Below are 22889 nucleotides of genomic sequence, written 5' to 3'. Positions count from 1 at the left end.
AGGTGAGCAATGAGGAAACTGAGTCACGGAGAATTAAAGCCATAATTCCCAACCGTGAGGAGTGGGCCTAGAAGTCAATGGGAGTTGCTGTTGCTAATGAAAATTGGGCAAGTCAATATGGATTTGTGTGCATAATCGGAGGCCCCCAAATTTGAAAATCTGGGCCTAAGTGACTTGCATAAATTTATTCAGGAAATCTATAGCCCAGCCAGAAGCAAAGAATCCAGGTCATCTGACTCCCAGTCCTGTAAATCAAACACCAAAGCCCCAAACGTTAATCACAAAAAGCTGATCTCTCCAGTTGCACAGGCTATAAGAACATCAGTGCTATGACGAAAATGAAGGCATTGAGCTCCTCCTACTTTGTATCCATTATTCCCATCTCCTCCAGCTGCTCTGTGTGTTTCCCATTTCTCCAATGCTTTTGTGACCACTACTGGCTTCTTTCATTTCAATTTCATATCTGTCTCTCACCAATCACCTTCAGAACTCGGAGGCCAGACCTGTTGGTTCACTACATACTTGATGTTAAACTCCTTCTGGAGATCATATTTATTTCATGATACTTACATATCAGCATTCAGTGTTGTAATAAAATGAATCCCTTAGAGCGCTTCCTTCTCTTAGTCTCCTTCCACCAATAAATCATACTCTTCCTAGAATTTAAGACCTAATTTAAAGGTCAGGGGGTCTCCTCTGCATACAGGGATTTACTTTGGTAACTCCCATTAAGGCAAATGGGAGTTTCATTCTAATTCTTTGTGCATTTGTGGAACGCTAAATGATGGGCACAATTCTGATCTCATTTAACTTAAATTACCCCAGTGAAATTCAATGTGGCGGAGTGAGAGTAAAATCAGTTTCCATGTCTCATCTGCAGAGATTTAAATGGCTTTCCTCAATGTCAGAACAGGCATAAGAAGAAACAAAACCATTGCTACATATAGTGTAAATCAAGCTTTATTAAAAGTAAAGGAAACTCAGCATCTGAAGTGGTGTGGGATGATCTTACGGTTACCGCACTGGGCTGGGATCCAGGTGATTTAGATGCAATTCCCAGCTTTCCCACAGATGTCTTGTGTGACCTCGGGTGAGCCAATGAGACTAATCATGTGTTTAAAGTTAGCCACATGCCTAAGAACTTTGCTGGATCGGTGCCAGAATCTCTTGGTGCTTTGGTTGCCTATTTGTGAAATGGACATAATACATTTTCTCCCACATGTTTTCTTTCTTGTCTGTTTAGACTGTAAGCTCTTCAAGGCAGGGACTGTTTTTTGCTACAGGCACAATGAACCCTGATCTTCTTTAGGGCATTTAGGGTATGTCTAAACTGCCATAAAACATCCGTGGCTGGCCCTCGTCAGCTGACTCAGGTTCATGGGGATAAAAGTGCAGTGTAGATGTTCAGTCTCTGGGATCCCGCAAGGTGGGAGGGTCCCAGATCCAGGGTTCCAGCACAAGCCTGAATGTCTACACTGCAATTTTTTAGATAGGCAGCCAGATCCCTGAGAGCCCGAGTCAGCTGCTATGGGCCAGCTGCCAGTGTTTCATTGCAGTGTAGACATACCCAGTGTAGCCATACCTGTAAAGCTGCTGCTAATAATGGCCCAGATTCTGACCTCAGTTGCAGCAGTGTAAATCTGCAGTAAACCCATTGATGTATCTATCAATCCTTCCCTTTTTGTGTTGCCTTTTTACTTCCACTTTCCCCTGCTTGCATCAACAAATGTAATCTCATTGATGACAGTGACTGTCTTTTAATAAGCATTTATGCCGTGCCTACCAGACAGGCCCTTGATTGTGGACAGGTGTCCTTAAGCTGTCGTGTGATTCATATATATTATTAATTATAACAATTAGTGATAGCAGCCTCATCCCAACACAAAAGTTGTCACTGAGAAGACTGCCTCATTCTGCCTGTGACTGAGAAAAAGGAACTGGTGAGTAAAAATTATTTCAGAATTTTTTTTTTCAAAATGCAAATGTATCTAAATTTTGAGGTTTGAAGTTTGAAAACGTAAAAGATTGTGCCCAGATCTATAGTTTGATGTTACCCAAAAAAGTGATTTTTTTTTTAACTTTCAAAATTGGAAATATCATTGAAACTTGAAGAAAAAAAGTCTCAGCTCTGATCTGTAGTTAAACCGCTCCCTACCTAAATATGAAACTCTGAGCTTGGTGCTAGATCGATCTGCCTAGTTTCTTGATGATCCTTCATTACTGTAGTATAGAGATTCTTAGTCCTTTCCTTACCAGAACCCTCTCCAGCATCCTCCTCCCATCAGCCAAGATCCCCTTATAGGGGAGCCACATGGGTCATGCCCCTGCATTCCTGCTTGTGACCACCCTGCTTGAAAACCTGAGCAACCTGTCATCTCTCCACTCTTTTCCCAAAATTGAGATCTTTCTCTCTGAGGGGGTTAGCCCCTGCCTTCCTGATGTCCCAGAGTACTGTATGGGGAGTCATTCCCAAATTTCCCAGGAGGCGTGGGTTATGTTACTTTTTGTTATGAGTTTGTACAGTACTCAGCACAATGAGGCCCTGCTCCATGACTGGGGTCCCTAAGGACCACCATAATACATATAAATAATAATAATCATTGTGTCTCTGGCTCTTTGCACAACAAACATAATATGAAGAAACCACATGGGCAGGATGGGATCCAATTAATCATGTGTTCTGAATATAACCAACATGCAAGGCCTGGCTACATAGACACGCTGCTGCTCTGGTTAGGTACAGACAACTTCGGAAACGTATGACACACTGAGCATCACTGAAGGGCTCACAAACTATTTAAAGGATACTGCCCTATTCCTTTACACTACAGTAACAACACGACCTGAGCTACGACGCTGATCTAGAACAGCCGTTCTCAAACTGTGGGTTGTGACCCCAAAGTGGGTTGCCACCTTGTTTTAATGGGGTCGCCAGGGCTGGCATTAGACTTGCTGGGGTCCGGGGCTTCAGCCCGAGGGCTTCAGCCCTGGGTGGTGGGGATCAGGTTACAGGCCCTCTCCCACTCCACCACCAGGGGCTGAAGCCCTTGAGCTTCGGCTTTGGACCCCCCGCCAGGGTACTGGGGCTCGGCTGGGCAGGCTCAGGCTTCAATCCTTGCTCTTGGGGTCATGTAGTAATTTTTGTTGTCAGAAGGGGGTCGCGGTGCAATGAAGTTTGAGAACCCCTGGTCTAGAACGTTGTCTTTTGTAATCCGACCCACTATTTTTGAACCATAGGAACCCTGCTACTTCATGCTAATGGTTTTTAAATGATATCATTGTAATGTTTTCAGTGAGACTTTTATTCCAGTCTATCCTATTCTGGAGACAGCCTTTCTGATCTTATCTTTTCTCCTTCATCTGATTGCTGTATTATTATTGTTTAAATAAATCATTTGTTCCAAATACAGAAATGCCTGTCAAAGCCCAGGGCTGTGATTTCGTCATTTGCAGGGGCAATAGGGTTACACATGACTTGCTCTGAGTGAGGGCACTACTGGTTCACGTTAAGGACTCTACACATTCATTTTCCTTTTGCACCCGTCAACCAGCGTTGTTGAAATTACTTGTGCCAAACAGATTTCATGTCAGTGAAATATGAAGGGGAAATATGTATTAGTTTATTAAAACCCTGAAAATGTCAGAGTATTAGCAGCCATAATTAATATGTGTTTAAATTTCTCTACCCACAGCCAGACAGTCTTTTATTTGTTTAAACTTAAGCTTGACGTTTTCAGTCAGCACGTTATTGTTTAACAGGAGGAGAGAGCGAACAGTATACCACTTTCCTTAAGCAGACCAGGCCTTGGAATTCCATCTAACATACAATCCTGGTCTATTTGTTAGATATAGGAGGTGAAATTTTGATCCTGCACCCACGAGATCAGTTGCCTGAAGAGAAAAAAAGAAATCACTATAAGGCCAAATCCCAGACCCTTCTCATAGTCCCAGTCAGTGTCTACTGTTCTTTGGGGGGTTTTCAGGAGGAGCAGAGACTCTCAACATCTTCCAGAGCTGGTCGGAAAGTGATATTTTTTTTCCTCCTGTGAAAAATTTCAGTGACAACAAAAAAATATTTGTTTTCATCAAAATGTTTGCGTTTTTGTCAAAAACCCAGAAAAAAGTTTTTAAAAGTTGAAAATTTTGGGGTTTTGGTTGCCAAAAACAAACTTTTGACAAACAGGGGCCGTTTCCACCAAAATTTCCATTTTTTTTTTTTTTGTTGAAAAAGCCATTTTCTGTCCAAAAAATGCTAATGTACAAATTTTGACCAGCTCTAAAGTCATTCCCACCTCATTGCTCTGGAGGCTCTGTGCACTCTCTGTATGACCAATGCCCTTCTGCCTTTTCCTTCCCTTCATGGCTTTCAGCTCTCCCCCAATACCCAGACGGATGTCTCCATTCCATTCTTGACTCCTCCCGAAGCAGGAATGTAACATTACCTCCTTTCCAGTTCTCTGTGTACCTCTCCTGTTGTCAGTGGAGAATTAAATATCCCCACCATCCTTCCTTTCAGTTTGTAGCTGCCGTGTCTAGAGCAATTCTAGGAGGTGGTCTTGACTTGCAGAGGTCTCTGGTTTTAGTTAGACTCAGATCTGCATGGAGAAGGGGATCTTGCCTACCACAAGTACAAGAGCCTTAATCAGTGACTATGTTTAGAGAGACAACTTCCCCAGGCCACACGTACAGGATATCCTCCTTTTCCATCTGAACTGGTCACTGTCCAGTCCTGCCTTTCCTACCCCCAGACATCAGCCGAGAGAGCAGGGAGAGAATAAACCACCCTCAGTGTGACCCTGAGCAAGAACCCCTGAGGGACGGTATTTGGGTTGAGCAGGGAGGTAGTAAGAAAGGAGCAAGAGGGCAGAGTAATTTCTACTTGGATGGGAACGGGGAGAGGGTGGTAAATATTAAGAGAGCTCAGAGGGCTCTGAATGGAAGGGGAATTTTAAAGCCTACAGCTGGGAATTTCCAAGGAGCCTCTGGGAGTTAGGTACCCAAATTCCACTGAAATCTGGTAGGAGTTGGACATGCCATTCAACTCCTTTGAAAATCTGAGCCTCATTGGAATGATTGGGAACTATCCCATGGTGCCCACAGGAGCTGGTGTAACTGTGCGTTCCTGTTACTGTTCTCCTCACACACCCTCCTCTTCCCTCCTGTTTCTCGCCAGGCCCGCTTGCTGCCTCTTGTTTCCAGTTAGACTGTAAGCGCCTCAGGGCAGACACTGTGTCTTGCTTTGCATTGGCACAAGCACGTGACTCCGTGACAGGGCCTTTGATTCTGAGCGGAGCCTTTGGGCATTACCACAATAGAAATGCTAAATAGGACTGTGGGTAAAAGGGTGACATTTTCAAAAGCACCGAAGTCCCATTTTCAAAAGCGACTTCGGAGCCTAAGCCCCATGGACTTTCAGCAGCACTAAGTCTCCTAAGTGCTTCAGTAACTTTTGAAAATGGGACGTAGTCTCTTAAATCCGGCTGGTGCTTTCAAAAAAATGTTACCCTTGTTACTCCTCCGCTGTACTTTGTACCTGTTCTGGTGGCCAGTTTTACATTCTTCATCTCCTCATGAGACACCACAGCGTAGACTCTGGAATGTTTTCATTGCCCTCCCTGGTAAATATTAAGGCTTCCCTCAGAAATACCTGCCGCTGCCTCTTCTGACACTCATCCCCTAACTCAGTTCCTCAAGAGCCCTCCAGTGTCTCCTCCCTTGACCTCCTCCTCTCCCTTATGTATTTGTAACATATTGTATTGTTTGTCTTGCAGGCTTGCTCAATCTTCACTCCCACCTGGAATGAGATTTCTGACAACTTTCTTAAATTCCTTTTCATTCGTCTCACGCAGCTCCCCCCAGAGCACACTGACACTGCTGATGTATAGGTCTGTTGTGTTCCATTATTTCCTCTGCGATCCACGTTGTTCGAATACCACATATCGCGGGCACAGACTACTTCCACACAGGTCAGACGCGTGCTTTAGCACCGTTAATCATTAGTATGAATTAGAAATTAGAATTAGAAATCCACCCACCAGGCCATCTCACCTCAGTTTTGTCTGAAGCCACAAAGGCCTTCTTTTCAGACTCCCAAGGATTTTTTGACTCCAGCATGGTTGTTGGCAGACCCATAGGGTTATATTGGACCTATATAGGCTTGGCACTCTCAATCTTGCATAGTTTTTTTTCCCCATTCACCTGTCTCTCCTTGTGATGGGGTATACCAGAACCTCTGAGGCCCCCTGCTGGAGGCCTTGTGGCCCTGCCATACCCCACCCCCAAAAAGGGCAGAGGAGAGGGTCCTCCAAGCTGCCTAGAGTGGCTGTGGGGTCACAGCCAATCAGGACCCAGCAGCCTAGTATAAGAAGAGCTGCAGGGCCAGAGGGAGTTCAGTTCCTTGCTGGAGCTGTAGGAGTGTGGTTGGCTGATGGAGATGCAGAACCCTGGACAGGGCAGTGCTGACAGAAGCCAGGGAGAGTGAGAAGGAGCCCTGAGCTGCTTGCTGGGACTCCATTAGGACAAGGCCGTGATGTAAGGGTGAAGATGCTGTGGGGTCATGGGAAAGTGGCCTAGGGAATTAGATAAGCTGTGCAACATAGTTAAAGGGACCCAGCAGATGGCTGCTACCTACAGGGTCCCTGAACCCCAGAGTCATGGGTGGGCCTGGGTCCCCCCACCCCTCATTAGTCACTGGGACGAAGTGGCCTGGACATTGGGGCATCCCAGAGGGAGAACTGAACTATAGTGGCCCAGAAGCCCAAGAGGGCGAAGACATTGTCTCCGGGGAGGGAGCCCTGGGGCACTGCCCTATCCTGGATCAGGGACAAACGGAGAGAGAGAATGCAGGCAGGCATACGCACGCAGCCAAGGGGGAACTCCTGAGAGGTCAGTGCACCCCGTGACACTCCTGTTCAACTCTTGGCATCAATCAGTGTCTGATAGGTGCACATCTGTACTGGAAGTGGTGCATCATAGAATATCAGGGTTGGAAGGGACCTCAGGAGGTCATCTAGTCCAACCCCCAACGCTTCACTACCGAGCTCTGAGAGGGATCATCCCAATTTCTGCTGAAGTCAGGGGGATTCTGTGCTGTCTGGGCATCCTGTATATAGCTGAGATTGAGGAAAAAACAATTCCAGGAACCTATTCCCTACCTCATGACACCCACTTCAACCCCAAGACACTAAAAGCGTAGCAGTGAGGAGGAGCTCGTGGACAGGAGATGGGACAAGAAATGGAGCTAGCATTTATGGTAAAGCCTGGCCTGTATTCCCTGTGTGTATGAGGCTCAGCAACGCAAGTTCCCCATCAATACAACTGCTGCCAGTGCTACCCTGGTACACACTGCTGGTTTTAGCATTCAAATTGTCTGTCTACTTGAGCCGGAAGCACGCTGCCAGCTGCAGGCTAGAGACACCATAAAATACCTTGGTTTGTTTAGCCCAGCAAAACAAGGACTGAGGGGGGATACGAGTGATCTCTGTAAATATCTCCAGGGGGTAGATAGGACAGGTCACTTCCCCTGTCTCTGAATAATAGTACGTCACTATCTCCTGTGGGAGGGAAAGTAATCAACGGCTGTGAGCATCTCAGAGACTCTGGTGATGGGTGCTATAGAATGTTATGTAAGAATCACAGAATATTGGAAGGGACCTCAGGAGGTCATCCACTCCAACCACCTGCTCAAAGCAGGACCAATCCCCAAATAAATCAATGAAAGGCTACATTCTGTGTGGATAGTCCTCAAGAACTTCAGAGATGATATCTGAAGTTTATCTGCACTGAAAACTGAGTTGCAAATTTTGCAACCACACACCTTCTCCTGAGATCCACATGGTATTTTGGGGGAATCCACCAAGATGCAGATCTCATGCTCATCCTGGGTTAATTTGATATTTTAGCTTCCTCCCCTGGCCAAATCACTAAGTGTGGTGGAGCACAAAATGATTTTAAAATATTCAAATACAAATCAGCTGGAAAGACTCCAGTTGGGTTTAAAGACTGGATGACAGGTTGGGACTGTTCTTCATTGCATCCCAGGGCTGGCCTTACCATGAGGCAAACTAAGGCGGCCGCCTCAGGTGCCAGACTGGGGGTGGGGGGAGGGGGAGCACCACTAGGACCCAGAGTTTTGGCCCAAGTGAGGGGGCATGGGGACATCATTTGAGCTCCCCGCCTCAGGTGCCAAAATGTTGTGGGCTGGCCCTGTTGCATCCATACTGGCTTGCCCATCCCTGATTTTTGTACAAAGCCTTTTCATGTGCCTGTTGCATTCCTGGTCACTTCTAGATGGTTTGTTTATGCTCTGTGGTGTCTGGAGGCTACACACACCATTATCTTTCCCCAGCAAGCTAGGGCATTTAGAGGTTGTCTCACATCAAATGCACAGATTCCAGAAAACCCTGGGTTTCCAGCTTGAGCTCATCTCTATAGCCAAACCACAATCGCTAAAATTATCTTCCATGCCAGCCTCAAGCCCTCCACCAGCTCTCTGTTGCAAGGTCTTTCTTAGATTGTAAGATCTTTGGGGTGGCGACCATGTGTTTGCACAGCACCCAGGACACCAGGGTTCCAGTCCTGATCATAGCCCCTGGGCACAACTGGGCTATGAAAATATAACATGTTTAATGTTCTCCTCCTCCCTTTCCAGGCCCAATTCAACTCCACCCTCCACCTCTTGCACTGTGACTCTCATCTCAATGCTGTCGTGTGCGCCCTGGCTACCTTTGCACAGGTAGCAAAACCCACCTTGCCAGCCCATTTGTTTCCTCTTCCGACTCCCATCTTCAGGTCTCCTTCTATGTTTGCCCCTTTGCATGGAATGCCATCCTTAATCCCCATACAGATGATCCCCTAGCTCTCACCTCTCTGATCTCTCCCAAAGATTCACATCTTCCAGATGGCCCACAAACCCTAACCCACCTCGTCAGTCAAGTGCTTTCTTCACAACTGCCTTGCTAGGGCACAAAAGAGAGGACAAGATTCTATTTAACGGTACCACCTCCTCAGACTTTCCTGCTGCATGTGTCGGTCTGCTGAATAGAAGTTCCCTGTGGCAGGGACTGTCCTTATGTATGTCTCATGCACCACTAGGTTGACCAGATGTCCCAGTTTTATAGGGACAGTCCTGATATTCGGGGTTTTGTTTTCTATAGGCACCTGTTACTCGCCGCCCCCGTCCCGATTTTTCACATTTGCGATCTGGTCAGCCTGTGCAGCACCAAGCAAATAATCAAGACTTAACAAATAACCAATGGATTTGCTTATCCAGGAAAAACCTGCTAACAAGTGTACTATGCATTTGTTTAACATGGTAGAAAGAAGCAGGCTCTGGCCTAGTCAAGAGAAGGCAGTCCTTTCATGCACTCTCTGGGATGGGCTGAGAATTTGCTTAGTCTACATATCCCCAAACCTTGGCTTCTGCCCTGAGACAAGTCACAGGAGCGTTCAGATAGCAACCAACCAAGTGGCTTTCCTGACAGTTGAGCGGCTTAGGTTGTAGAGATTTTAATTCTGATGAGTGGATGTGTTTCTCTTTGACCCCTTTATGGCATTTGAAGAGGTGACTCTAGAATGCTGTGCAAAGGTCTGGTCATATATCAGGGGATGCATGCAGGATTTATGGAGAGATAGCAACTTACTTATTTAAGTTAACCAGGGTTTTCAGACACGTACTCCCTCTATGCTATCATTGGTCCCCCTCCAGCTCCATCTGGTTCTCCAGGAAGCCCATTTATAGTCTATGGCATATAAATCTGAATGGCATGTGGGAACAGGCTACAATCCAGGCAGTTACCATTTATTTTCAGTGAGACATAAGAACGGCCACCCTGGGTCAGAGCAAGGGTCCATCTAGCCTAGTGTCCTATCTTCTGACAGTGGCCAGTGCCAGGTGCCCCAGAGGGAATGAACAGAATAGGGAATCATCAAGTGATCCCTCCCCTGTCGCTCATTCCCAGCTGCTGGCAAACTTCTTACGCATCTAATTATGCACTTGCCTGGCATAATTATTAATATTCAAATGAGCATTTATCTGCAAGAAATCTAGTAGCATGGGGTCTTCTTCTTACTAAAGTGTGTGTGAGGGGGGTATTGATGCAATACAGAGAATGGGTGGGATCTTTATTAGGATCTAAGTGAGTTAGGAGCACAAGCCCCATAGACTTCCAATGGGACTTGTGCTCATAAGTCACTTAGGAGGTTTTGACAACTCTATGCAATATAGCACCATGCCGAGGCTCCCCAGGGTTGGGTAGACACCACCGTGACAGTGAGTTCAGCCTTGGCCTCCCGTTCCCAAATAAGCATGGAGCCCCAACCTCCCCACCTGACGAATCTAGTGGCTTTCATCTCCCCGTTTCTAGTCCTGGTGCTTTGTCATAGCCTTAGAGGTTTAAGGCCAGAAGAGATCACCAGATCATCTAGTCTGATCTCCTGCATATCACAGGCCATCAGCGCCCAGCACTGACACATTAAACCCAACCACCGAAATGAGACCCAAGTGTTATAGCTCACAGGAGACTAAACTATGGTGCGCCACTTGCAGCGAATAGGAGGGATGATGTGCACCAGTGCCCATGGCCTCTGTAATGGCAGGGAATTGATTAAGAGGGCTATCCAGATGATCTCGGCAAGGGACCTGTAACAATGCTTCATAGGAAAGTGAAAACCCCCTCAGGTCACTGCCGATCTGGGAGAAAACTTCTTCCTGACCCTGTAACTGGGGATCAGTTAGACCCTGAGCATAAGCGTAGATAAGCATGCATGAGGCATGGATCAGGAATGGGTGGTGAGAGTTGCCAAGTCAGTTTATGACCTTGACCCCAACAAAAGCACAGCAAGTTGAGCAATCGCTTGCATGATTTGCAATCACAACTAGTCCTTATTAAGTAATATCTCTTGCCTGTGAATTAGACCCAATGAGCTAATTCAGCAATGAGCTCCACATGGGTAGACCCTTGTGCCCTTTAAGGATCAAGGCCCTGGTGAAAACCTTCCCACTGAAGCAGTTCTCATTGAGCTGGATATCTGACTAATACATTGTTATCTTTTGCTGGAGACAGGCCTACATTATGGTAGATCCACAGTCCAGCAACATACGCTGCCAGGGTTGTTTTGAGCGGTGGAGCAGCGAATCTAATGCAAGACAGAAGACTTAACAAGCAAGTGGAAATTTTTACATAAAAGAAAATGTCTGAGGCTGCAACCCATATTAATGAACTGAGAAAACAGACAGATGCACATTGGGGATTTGACTGATACCTGGGAGCATAATTTTATTGTATTTTTTCATACTTTTACATCTGGCGCTTTCACCATATTAATGATTTAAGGAATAATTATTGTAAGGTTGAGTTTCCTTTTAAAAACTTTCAGTGTTCTATCCCAGAATTCATTCCAGATGCTGGTAACTAAAACTGAAGAAACATGCTTCAGAATGATCATCCTTTCTGAGTCAGGATGACAGCAAAAAATGTGAGCTGACCAATGGGTCTTCTAGCTGCTTCGTTCTTTATGGGCTATCTGATTCCTTTCCAGTTTGTTTAAAATTTTTACCATGCAGATGTTCCTTCGGGTGACCAATTTTTATAGTTTTGAGAAGATTATATCGGTTTTCCGTGGTATTGTGTTACTGTATTTCTTGGATTTTTTTATAGCACTTGAAAGGCTAATTTCTTAATCAGACATTACTAGTGGAATGTAGAAAGAGAGGTTAAAAAGCCAAACTGGCCCTGAGAATTAAACACAGGTTCGTAATAATGTGAAAGGAAAACAAAAAGCATCAACTCTAGGATGTTGTTATTGCAGGAAAGTTGAGAAAACTGCTACGAACATGCATTTTTTATTATCAAAGGTGTTAAAATAGATACATAGCATATGTTTGGCACTGACTTATTGTTACACAGTTCTGCAGTATTCAGCTGTCTTGGATAAAAACTATCACTTTGATACTGGAAAATTATTATGAAAATGTTAGTTTTGGGCCTAGCAGTAAAAAGCCAAGATTCTCTTGCGTGCCAGTAGGGTTTCAGTTTAGAGTTTGCACTGTTTCCAAAAACAGTCTTTGGCAGCCATTAAGTTTCAGTTCCATCAACAAGTCTGCCTAACATTTTGTCCTCCTTTATCATAGTCTAAGGCGAGCTGACAGGAGCCAAAGGGTATGTCTACACTGCAATAAAACACCCATGCCTGGCCTGGGCCAGCAGTCTTGCACTCGTGCTGTGGGGCTATAAAATTGGAGCAGAGATGTTTGGGCTCAGGATGGAGCCCGGGCTCTGAGACCCTCTCCACTCATGGGATCTCACAGCCCAGCCTCCAGCCTGAGCCCGCACGTATACCCTACATAGCCCTGCAGCCCCAGCCCAAGTCAGGTGACCTGGGCCAGCTGTGGGTGTTTTATTGCTGTGTAGACATACCCAAGATAGCTTCGCGCCACCAAACTCAGGGCTTGTCTACACAGGGCATTAATCTACGCCAGAGAGGTGTAAACTCTAGTGCACACTAGTGGTGTGCGGACCCTGCTTGTGTGCACTAGGAGAGCCCTACTGCTTGTTAATGTAATACTTGCAGGGTAAGTGCAAGCCAGTTAGTGTGCAATATGCTAGTATGCACTAGAATTTACAGCCTTCTACTGCAGACTAATGCATCAGGTAGACAACCCCTCAGAGGCAGATTTAAAATGCCGCTTTAGGGCTGATGGGAAGTCGGGGATTGGATCAGCCCTCTGCAAAGATACTGTGGGTGCAAAGTGCAAAATTCAGATCCAGGTTTGCATTTCAGCTGCCCCCCAAACTTTGTGTGTGTTCAGCTCTAGGGTTGTGAGTTGGGCTCCCTCCCACAACAGGCAAGTTGCATCCAATTTCTGAAACCATGACATTCCCCTTTTTGCTCGCCTGCATTTTCTGCGGGGTGGATTCCATTGAGTAACGCTGATTTCCTGGGAACAAAATAACAAACCTCCCTTCCAGCGGGAGAGGTGGAGATGTTAAGGATGCAGAGCCGTACTAGTTTATTATACTTTCAAAACATTACATATTTGTAATATGCAGCAGTGAACATCACAAGAAAAAAGGCTGCTTTGTGAGTCAGAATTAAAGGTCATAATGTGTTTACAACATAGTAGTATTGATCTCTGGAAACTTGGGATCTCAAAGCCTGCTGGGAAGAACGGAGTGGTTGCCATACTTTCTGTGTTTGAAGGGAAGTAAACAATCAGCCACAAGGAACAAACCAGATTCTTTAATCAAGGAGGGAATAGCTTAAGCAACTTGTTCATCTACTCAGCTCCTCTGAACAGCCCTTAGTATTCACCATTATCTATTGCATCTTTATTAGCTGCTAGAAGACATCTGTCTCCAGGCCAAACCTGCTCTCTGCTCAAGGTAGGCTAAGCAACGGAATCAGAGCCCAGGGCGATGTTAAGAGTGAGAAGCGCGGAGAGTTGTGTGTGGCAAACTTGCACTGGGTTTGTCTGGCACTAGTTAATGTTACTAAGTTCCTCATTTTCCCAGGAACAAAATTCATGCACCCAAAACAATTAAAGCAAAACCGCATGTTGGCAATTAGATTTCCCCCTTAAACGTCTACAGATTCCTAAACCATTTAACCGACTCTTTTTAAACTCCCAGTGCAGCGGCTTCCTCAAATTCAGCCAGCTGAAACTGAGAGCCAGGAATGCCATCTTTGGAGTAGCTAGCTTCTTCTTTTCGATTCTCTGAGGCCTGTGACTAAGGACGAAGATCCCAAACATGCAGGGCAAAATCCTAAACTCTAGTGTTGGAATGAGATGGTTTTAAATATGAAGAACAAGAGAATGAAGTATCAAATGTGAAAAAACAGATGAGATACAACCTGAACCTTTTAGCCACCAAACCCATGAACAAACCCTTGAACTTTCAAGAGCTCGGATGACCTGAACTTGGATCTGAAACATTTCTCCCCACAACTGCTTTTGCCAATGCACCCACCCCAAACCTGTCATTACTCCCCACCTCTGTCATTCCAGCACCTGGTCTCTTGTTAGCTTTAGCTGAGACTCGCTGACCTGGTTTGGGTGGTTACTTATGTCCAGGTACACATATGCATACATACACACCACACACAAATTCTCTTATCAGGGACCAAAAATCCAGGCCTGGGGAATCTCTTCCCCCAGTGACAGCAAGTGCATCGCCAGCTGGCTACAGGTACACACCACATGATCAGGTGAAAATGCAGTAGGAGGGCATGATGACAGGCCTGTGCCCGTGGCACATTTGTCCATCTGTTGTAAACTTAGAGGGTTTTTTTTTTTAAACTACTTATTTTAGAGCTATGTAAACCTTTAACAAAGCTCATGTTATAGAGGCCCTGTGGGCAGCCAGGAATGCCATGAACAATTTGGGATGTACAGGAATCAGGGACAGGTCCCCTACCGTAAACCCAGATATGGACACCCCTAGATAACTGACTGGCCCTAGATAGAGACTGCAAAGCTCCGGCTGGGGTTGCCAATTTGGTCGGACGTATTCCTGGAGGTTTCATCCTATGACATAATCTTTAATGAAAGATTAATCTTTAATTCCTGGAGACTCCAGGACAATCCTGGCCGTCTGGCAACCCTATCTGAAGCCCATCTCTTATGTAAACAGACTAGCGGTCTTGTTACAGGTCATGAAATCTGCCTGTCCCTTTTAAAAGGAGTTTGGCAGGTGGTGGCTCCTCCTCTCGAAGAGAGGATGTGTGTTAGGAAAGCTGGGGTGAGACACAATAGATCTTCACGCCTAGCCTTGGGTATGTGTGCTGGCACTCGAGGGGGAAGAACAAGATAGAGGAGATGTCTCCTAGACCTCTCCCACCTCAGTGTATCCACTTCGGAACTGACCATGCTACAGACCTAGCATTTACTTGAGCGCTGGGTGGCTCAGCTAATGCTGCCAGAGAAGCACTCCAGGGCTGCAATGCAGCACAGTCATTTGGCCTGCAGAGAATATTTTGCTTCACCATGGCAGGCATCTAGGCTCATAAGTGGATCCAAAGCAGAAATCCCAACCCAGGAGAGTGATGATCTTTGTCACGCTCTAGTGGTGAGTCAGCATAGCAGGATTATTGAATCTACTACCCTTTCCACCTAAAGGCCTTATCCCAGGGATAGGAAAACTACGGCCCACGGGCCAGATCCTGCCCATGAGTCGTTGGGGAGCGAGGTCTGGGGCTTGCCCTGCTTCGTCATTCCAGATGGGGCGCAGGGTCAGGGACTGCTCCGAGTGGCTCCCAGAAGCCACGGCATGGGCCTGCTCCAGCTCCTACGTGCTCCAATGGCCCCCTCCTGTGCTCCAATGGAAGGGTGCTGCCTATGGATGGGGCAGCATGCAGAGCCACCTAGCTGTGCCTCCTCATAGGAGCCGGAGAAGGGACATGCCACTGCTTCCGGAAGCCACTTGTGGTAAGCGCTGCTCGGAGCCTGCACCTCTGAGCCTCTCCCCACACCCCAACCCTCTGCCCCAGCCCTGATCCTCCTCCCACCCTCCAAACCCCTCGATCCCAGCCTGGAGCACCTTCCTACACCCCAAACCTCTCATCCCCAACCCCACCCCAGAGCCTGCACCCTCTCCTGCTCCCCAACCCCAATTTTGTGAGCATTCATGGCCTGCCATACAATTTCTATTCCCAGATGTGGCCCTTGGGCCAAAAAGCTTGCCCACCCCAACTCATCCCTTTTAACTCATGCAGTAGAGTCTCAAGATTTTAGCACGGAAGGTCTCAGGTTTAAATTCCTCTGTTGGCCCAAGTGGGGAACATTAAAATAAAACACCTGTGAATGTTGTGTGTTAGATGTCCAAGATCCAACAGTGTGTAAATTATTCATATAGTTGGTAGTATGGATGGAGTATGCTAAGTAAAGCAGTAGTCTACAGGCCAGAGTTTTGTCTCCTAAATTAAGATAATAATTGGTATCTGTTTTCTGTACAAGTCAAAAGAAGGCAAGATAATTTAGAGACAGATGACGTGGTCATTAAAGTACAATGCAGAAACACTCTCTCTAGTACATTAGAAGGCTGGGGAGGGAACCATATTTTCCATTTTGTTGGATATTCAGCAATTTTGATTTTTTCCCCATTCCAAAATGAAACAAAAGCAAAAGATTGTTGAGATTTCCCCCAAAATTTCATTTTTTTTTGTTTCAGATCAATTGAACAGTTTCATTTTTATGAAATCAGAACATTGCATTCCGATTTTGAGCTTTTAAAACGTTATATATTAAAAAACCAGTGAATTTTAGTTTTGGGGAAAAATAATTTCTAAGCACAAAATTGAAATGTTCTATTCCAACTTTGACTTTGCTGAAATGCTGCTTTTTTTTTTTTAAGAACGTTTTGTCACAACCAAAAATGTTTGAAACCTTTGATTTTGACAAATGGCATTTTTCATTGGAAAAAAAAAGTGTCAATGAAAAATGTCCAACATGCTCTTACACAAATACTGTGTTTGAGGGCAGCTATTTCAGTCTGTCCTCCCCACATACTCCAATAGCTACTCCGTGGGAAATGTGGCCTCTACTGGACACCATCTTAACAGTCTTTATTTAAAAAAAGAACTGGATAAGTTCATGGAGGATAGGTCCATCAATGGCTATTAGCCAGGATGGGCAGGGATGGTGTCCCTAGCCTCTGTTTGCCAGAAGCTGGGAATGGGCGTCAAGGGATGGATCACTTGATGATTCCTTGTTCTGTTCATTCCCTCTGGGGTACCTGGCATTGGCCACTGTCGGAAGACAGGAGACTGGGCTAGATGGACCTTTGGTCTGACCCAGTATGGCCATTCTTATGTTCTTCTTCTGGTAGCGAGTGGTATCTAAAACTAGTGCGAGATTCAATTCTCTGATGCCACGCCAGTTAGAAGTGAGAATTCCCAAAGTGTCATAGGGATATAGCAGAATCAGTTCCAAACTTTTACAACCACTGCACTCAGGCAAATGTCCAGATTATGAACAAACCCAGAGGGGAGAACATTTAACATCAGCGCCCGTGTACGCCATGCACATCAGCGGTGTACCTTTAATTTCTACGATATGGGATACCAGCTCCAGCACCTTGCCTTGAGAAGATCATACTAAAGGAAATGACAGGGTTCCTGGTAAGGGTGGTCTTACGTGGTTCCCCATGTACAGTGTCTACTTCAGGCCACCCGTCATTGTGTACCAGTGTACCGGAGCACACTAACTTAAAGTTTCCTCCCTTCCCACAAGCCAAGAACACAGCAGTTCGAGCCGGGCAGGCAAGGAAATCGGCCAGGTGATCTGTACTACCACAGCGGAAACTCTGAGGAGCTGGCAACTTTCTCTGCCAAGGCTGTGGAAGGGAGGAAGCAGTGTCGGAGGACTCTGGGCAATAGGAGCAGGGGTGCTGGAACAATTTGTAGAGCGGGGGAGCTGAGAGCCATTGAACCAAACTGTAAACCCTGTATGTGATGGAAACCACTTCAAGCCAGGGGGTGCTGCAACACCCCTAGTTCCAGCACCTATGAGCAGGAGGAGCAGCTGATGGTTTAAGTGTAGACACACAAGTAGAAGCAGTTTGAGACTCTTTTAACCTGAGCCCTCTCAAATGCCTCACTCTTAGCAGCTGTAGCATCTGACATTAAAATTATAATATCTTCAGCCAGTAATGTTCGCCCAGATGGTTATTGGCTGTGCCACTCACAAAAGTATCCCAGAACACGAGCATCATAACATCGCCACATTCACAGTCCTGGGCCAGCCGCCGCAAAACGCACACAGACTCATGCATGGCTTCATCGGGCAGCTGGCAAGCTTCAGAAAACATTTTCCTCTTTAGCAAAAGAGATTCTCCAGTCCCAAAATGCGGCTCGAGGCACTGCACAGCCCACCTCAAAGGAGCAGCGCGGGCTCTGGGAGTCCATCCTAAATATCAAAGCCATCACAGCCTCGGCAGTTCTGCAGCAGGGGTCACCTCGCGGCGTCGGAGAGTTGCAGGATCGGCACATCGTTCCGAGAATTCCCAATAAAGCGTCACCAGCCAACAGCGGAAGGCAGCGCGGGTTTCGGAACAGAAGCCCGTGTCGCTGTAATGTTCCGCTCTGCGGCGCCCCAGAACAGCAATACCAAAACACAAGGAGACTGAAGCAAGGCACGCAAGTAGGTGGTTAATCAAAACATGCAATAATCAGGAACCAGTTAAGTCAGCAACATCTGAACCAAACAAAACAGTCCAAGGGGCAGGGACATAGCAGCAGGCCCTGAATAACTAAAACCCCCCTCCCCCAATACTCTGAATCCACTGACACAGCGAGAAAGGAACTGGAACACTGAGTTCAAGGAGCAGGAACTGGGAAGCAAACAGGAAGAGGGAGCAGGAAGCAATAAGCAGGAAGGACATGCACACTCACACCTCATTGCAAGGTGGCAGCTGGACTGGCTTATTATTTTGCTATGCATATGTCAAGGGTCCTCCCCCACTCTGAACTCTAGGGTACAGATGTGGGGACCTGCATGAAAAACCTCCTAAGCTTATCTTTACCAGCTTAGGTCAAAACTTCCCCAAGGTACAAAATATTACACCCGTTATCCTTGGAATGGCCGCTACCACCACCAAACAATTACTGGTTACTGGGGAAGAGCTGTTTGGACGCGTCTGTCCCCCCAAAATACTTCCCAAAACCTTGCACCCCACTTCCTGGACAAGGTTTGGTAAAAAGCCTCACCAATTTGCCTAGGTGACTACAGACCCAGACCCTTGGATCTTAAGAACAATGAACAATCCTCCCAACACTTGCACCCCCCCTTTCCTGGGAAATGTTGGATAAAAAGCCTCACCAATTTGCATAGGTGACCACAGACCCAAACCCTTGGATCTGAGAACAATGAAAAAGCATTCAGTTTTTTACAAGAAGACTTTTAATAAAAATAGCAGTAAATAGAAATAAAGAAATCCCCCCTGTAAAATCAGGATGGTAGATATCTTACAGGGTAATTAGATTCAAAAACATAGAGAACCCCTCTAGGCAAAACCTTAAGTTACAAAAAAGATGCACAGACAGAAATAGTTATTCTATTCAGCACAATGCTTTTCTCAGCCATTTAAAGGAATCATAATCTAACACATACCTAGCTAGATTACTTACTAAAAGTTCTAAGACTCCATTCCTGTTCTGTCTCTGGCAAGAGCAGCACACAGACAGACATAAACCCTTTGTTTGTCTCCCTCCTCCCAGCTTTTGAAAGTATCTTGTCTCCTCATTGGTCATTTTGGTCAGGTGCCAGCGAGGTTACCTTTAGCTTCTTAACCCTTTACAGGTGAGAGGAGCTTTCCCCTGGCCAGGAGGGATTTCAAAGGGGTTTACCCTTCCCTTTATATTTATGACACGCCCCCCAAATCTCAGCTAGGGTGAAACACTGGCTGGGATTTCTTCCTGGAGCTCTAGGAAAACAGAGTTAATAAGACACATGCATCTCTAAATATACTACCAAGTACATAAAGACTAACAATATTTTCCACATCTCAAGGACGATTTTAACCAGTTGATTCTGGGAAACTTTCACGGGAGAGTGCATCAGCCACTTTGTTAGAAGCTCCTGAGATGTGTTGGATGTCGAAATCAAAATCTTGGAGAGCTAAACTCCACCGAAGAAGTTTTTTGTTAGTTTCCTTGACGGTGTGAAGCCACTTCAGTGCAACATGGTCGGTTTGCAGGTGGAAACGCCGTCCCCAAACATATGGGCGTAGCTTTTCCAGAGCGTAGACAATGGCGTAACATTCTTTTTCAGTGACTGACCAGTTGCTTTCCCTCTCAGACAGTTTTTTGCTGAGAAACACTACAGGGTGGAATTCTTGATCAGGTCCTTTCTGCATTAAAACTGCTCCCACACCACGCTCGGACGCATCTGTGGTTACTAGGAACGGTTTGTCAAAGTCTGGGGCCCTTAGTACAGGGTCAGACATGAGTGTCGCTTTAAGCTTGTTAAAGGCCTTCTGACACTTTCCGGTCCACTGAACAGCATTTGGCTGTTTCTTTTTGGTTAGGTCTGTCAGTGGGGCAGCGATTTGGCTGTAGTGCGGTACAAATCGTCTGTAATAACCGGCCAAGCCTAAGAAGGATTGAACCTGTTTCTTTGACTTTGGGACAGGCCACTTTTGGATAGCATCCACTTTGGCCTGTAGGGGGCTGATAGTTCCTTGACCCACCTGGTGTCCAAGGTAAGTCACTCTGTTTAGGCCTATTTGACACTTCTTAGCCTTAACAGTTAGTCCTGCCTCCCTTATGCGCTCAAGGACTTTTTGTAGATGTTCCAGGTGGTCTGCCCAGGAATCCGAAAATATGGCCACGTCGTCAAGGTAGGCGACTGCATATTCTCCTAATCCCGCTAGGAGACCATCTACAAGTCTTTGGAAAGTGGCGGGTGCATTTCGCAGCCCGAAAGGGAGTACATTAAATTCATACAGCCCGAGATGTGTGATGAAGGCTGACCTTTCCTTGGCAGATTCATCTAGCGGTACCTGCCAGTACCCCTTGGTTAAGTCCAAGGTAGAGATGAACTGGGCCCGTCCCAGTTTCTCTAATAGTTCATCTGTGCGTGGCATTGGATAGTTGTCTGGGCGAGTTACAGCATTTAGCTTACGGTAGTCCACGCAAAAACGTATTTCCCCATCTGGTTTGGGAACTAGAACCACTGGAGATGCCCATGCACTTTCAGAGGGGCGGATTACCCCCATCTGTAACATATCCTGGATCTCCCGTTCTATAGCAGTTTTAGCTTGAGGAGACACCCGGTAAGGTTGGACCCTAATTGGGTGAGCATTACCTGTGTCAATGGAGTGGTATGCCCGTTCAGTCAGTCCTGGGGTGGCTGAGAACGTTGGCGCGTAGCTAGTGCACAGCTCCTGGATCTGCTGTCGCTGCATACGCCCAAGGGTCATGGAGAGGTTCACCTCTTCCACACCACCAGCACATTTCCCTTCGTAGTAAACACCTTCAGGCCACTCAGCGTCGTCTCCTCCCTGGGCTGTAAACTGACAAACCTTTAATTCTCTGGAATAAAAGGGCTTTAGAGAATTAATATGGTACACCTTAGGCTTTCGGTTGGAGGTGGGGAATGCTATGAGATAATTAACAGCTCCCAGGCGCTCCTGGACCATGAATGGCCCTTCCCACGATGCTTCCATTTTATGGGACTGGAGCGCCTTTAAGACCATGACCTGGTCTCCTACTTTGAAGGAACGCTCTCTGGCATGTTTATCATACCAGGCTTTTTGCTCTTTTTGAGCATCCTGTAAGTTTTCTCTAGCAAGGGCTAAAGAGGTTCGGAGGGTGTTTTGTAGGTTGGTTACAAAGTCCAGAATGTTAGTTCCTGGAGACGGTGTAAATCCCTCCCATTGCTGCTTCACCAACTGCAATGGCCCCTTAACCTCACGGCCATATACAAGTTCAAATGGGGAAAACCCTAAACTGGGATGTGGTACAGCTCTGTAGGCAAAGAGCAACTGCTGCAACACTAGGTCCCAATCATTGGAGTGCTCATTTACAAATTTACGTATCATGGCCCCCAAAGTTCCATTAAACTTCTCCACCATGCCATTTGTTTGATGGTGGTAAGGAGTGGCAACCAAGTGATTTACCCCATGAGCTTCCCAAAGGTTTTTCATAGTTCCTGCCAGGAAATTAGTCCCTGCATCTGTGAGGATGTCGGAGGGCCAACCTACCCTGGCAAAAATGTCTGCTAGTGCCTGGCACACACTTTTAGCCCGGGTGTTGCTTAGAGCTACTGCTTCTGGCCATCGGGTGGCAAAATCCATGAAAGTCAGTATGTACTGCTTTCCTCTGGGTGTCTTTTTCGGAAAAGGACCCAGAATATCCACAGCTACTCGCTGAAATGGAACTTCAATGATGGGGAGGGGTTGTAGAGGGGCTTTGACCTGGTCTTGGGGTTTTCCCCACTCTTTGGCACACCTCACAAGACTGGACATAGGTAGAAACATCCTTGCCCATTCCTTCCCAGTGGAATGACCCCCCCAAACGGTCTTTGGTCCTGTTCACCCCAGCATGGCCACTAGGGTGATCATGGGCTAAGCTCAAGAGCTTGGCCCGGTATTTAGTTGGAACTACCAACTGTCTCTGAGGATGCCAGTCTTCCTGGTGTCCACCAGAAAGAGTTTCCTTGTATAAAAGTCCTCTTTCTACAACAAACCTGGATCGATTAGAAGAGCTGAGAGGCGGTGGGTTGCTCCGTGCCGCCGTCCAAGCTCTCTGGAGGCTTTCGTCTGCTTCCTGTTCGGTCTGGAACTGTTCCCTTGATGCTGGAGACATCAGTTCCTCATGGGATTGTGGACTTAGGCTTGGTCCCTCTGGAAGCGATATAGGGGATGGAGCTGTTTCTGTTGACTGTGAACCGCTCTCCACTGGTGCACTATGTTGGGATTCAGGCTCCGGCTGAGCCTCTTGGGTCGGGTTATCGGCTGCTGCCAGTTCAGGTTCGGTGGGACCCTCTGTTGTTGAGGTTGCAAGTACTGGATTCAGTGCTGACACGGGGTCTGGTGTTGGTTGTTCGGCTGGTTCCGGTTCTGGGACTGGTTCCGTCTGGGTCTCTGGGACTGGATCCACTACTGCTGTTGCAGACATTGGCCTGGGGTCCAGGTCCATCACCTCTGACTGGGTCCTGATAGAAGTTTCTGGAACAGAGCTAGGCCTCACGGCTTGTTTAGCCTGGCTGCGGGTGACCATTCCCACCCTCTTGGCCTGCTTCACATGATTGGCCAAGTCTTCCCCCAACAGCATGGGGATGGGATAATCATCATAGACTGCAAAAGTCCACATTCCTGACCAGCCCTTGTACTGGACAGGCAACTTGGCTGTAGGCAAATTGAAAGAGTTGGACTTGAAGGGTTGAATCGTCA

Source organism: Caretta caretta, chromosome 8 (genome assembly GCF_965140235.1).
Source record: "Caretta caretta isolate rCarCar2 chromosome 8, rCarCar1.hap1, whole genome shotgun sequence".
Taxonomy (NCBI): domain Eukaryota; kingdom Metazoa; phylum Chordata; order Testudines; family Cheloniidae; genus Caretta; species Caretta caretta.
Note: the sequence above shows the minus strand (reverse complement) of the source record.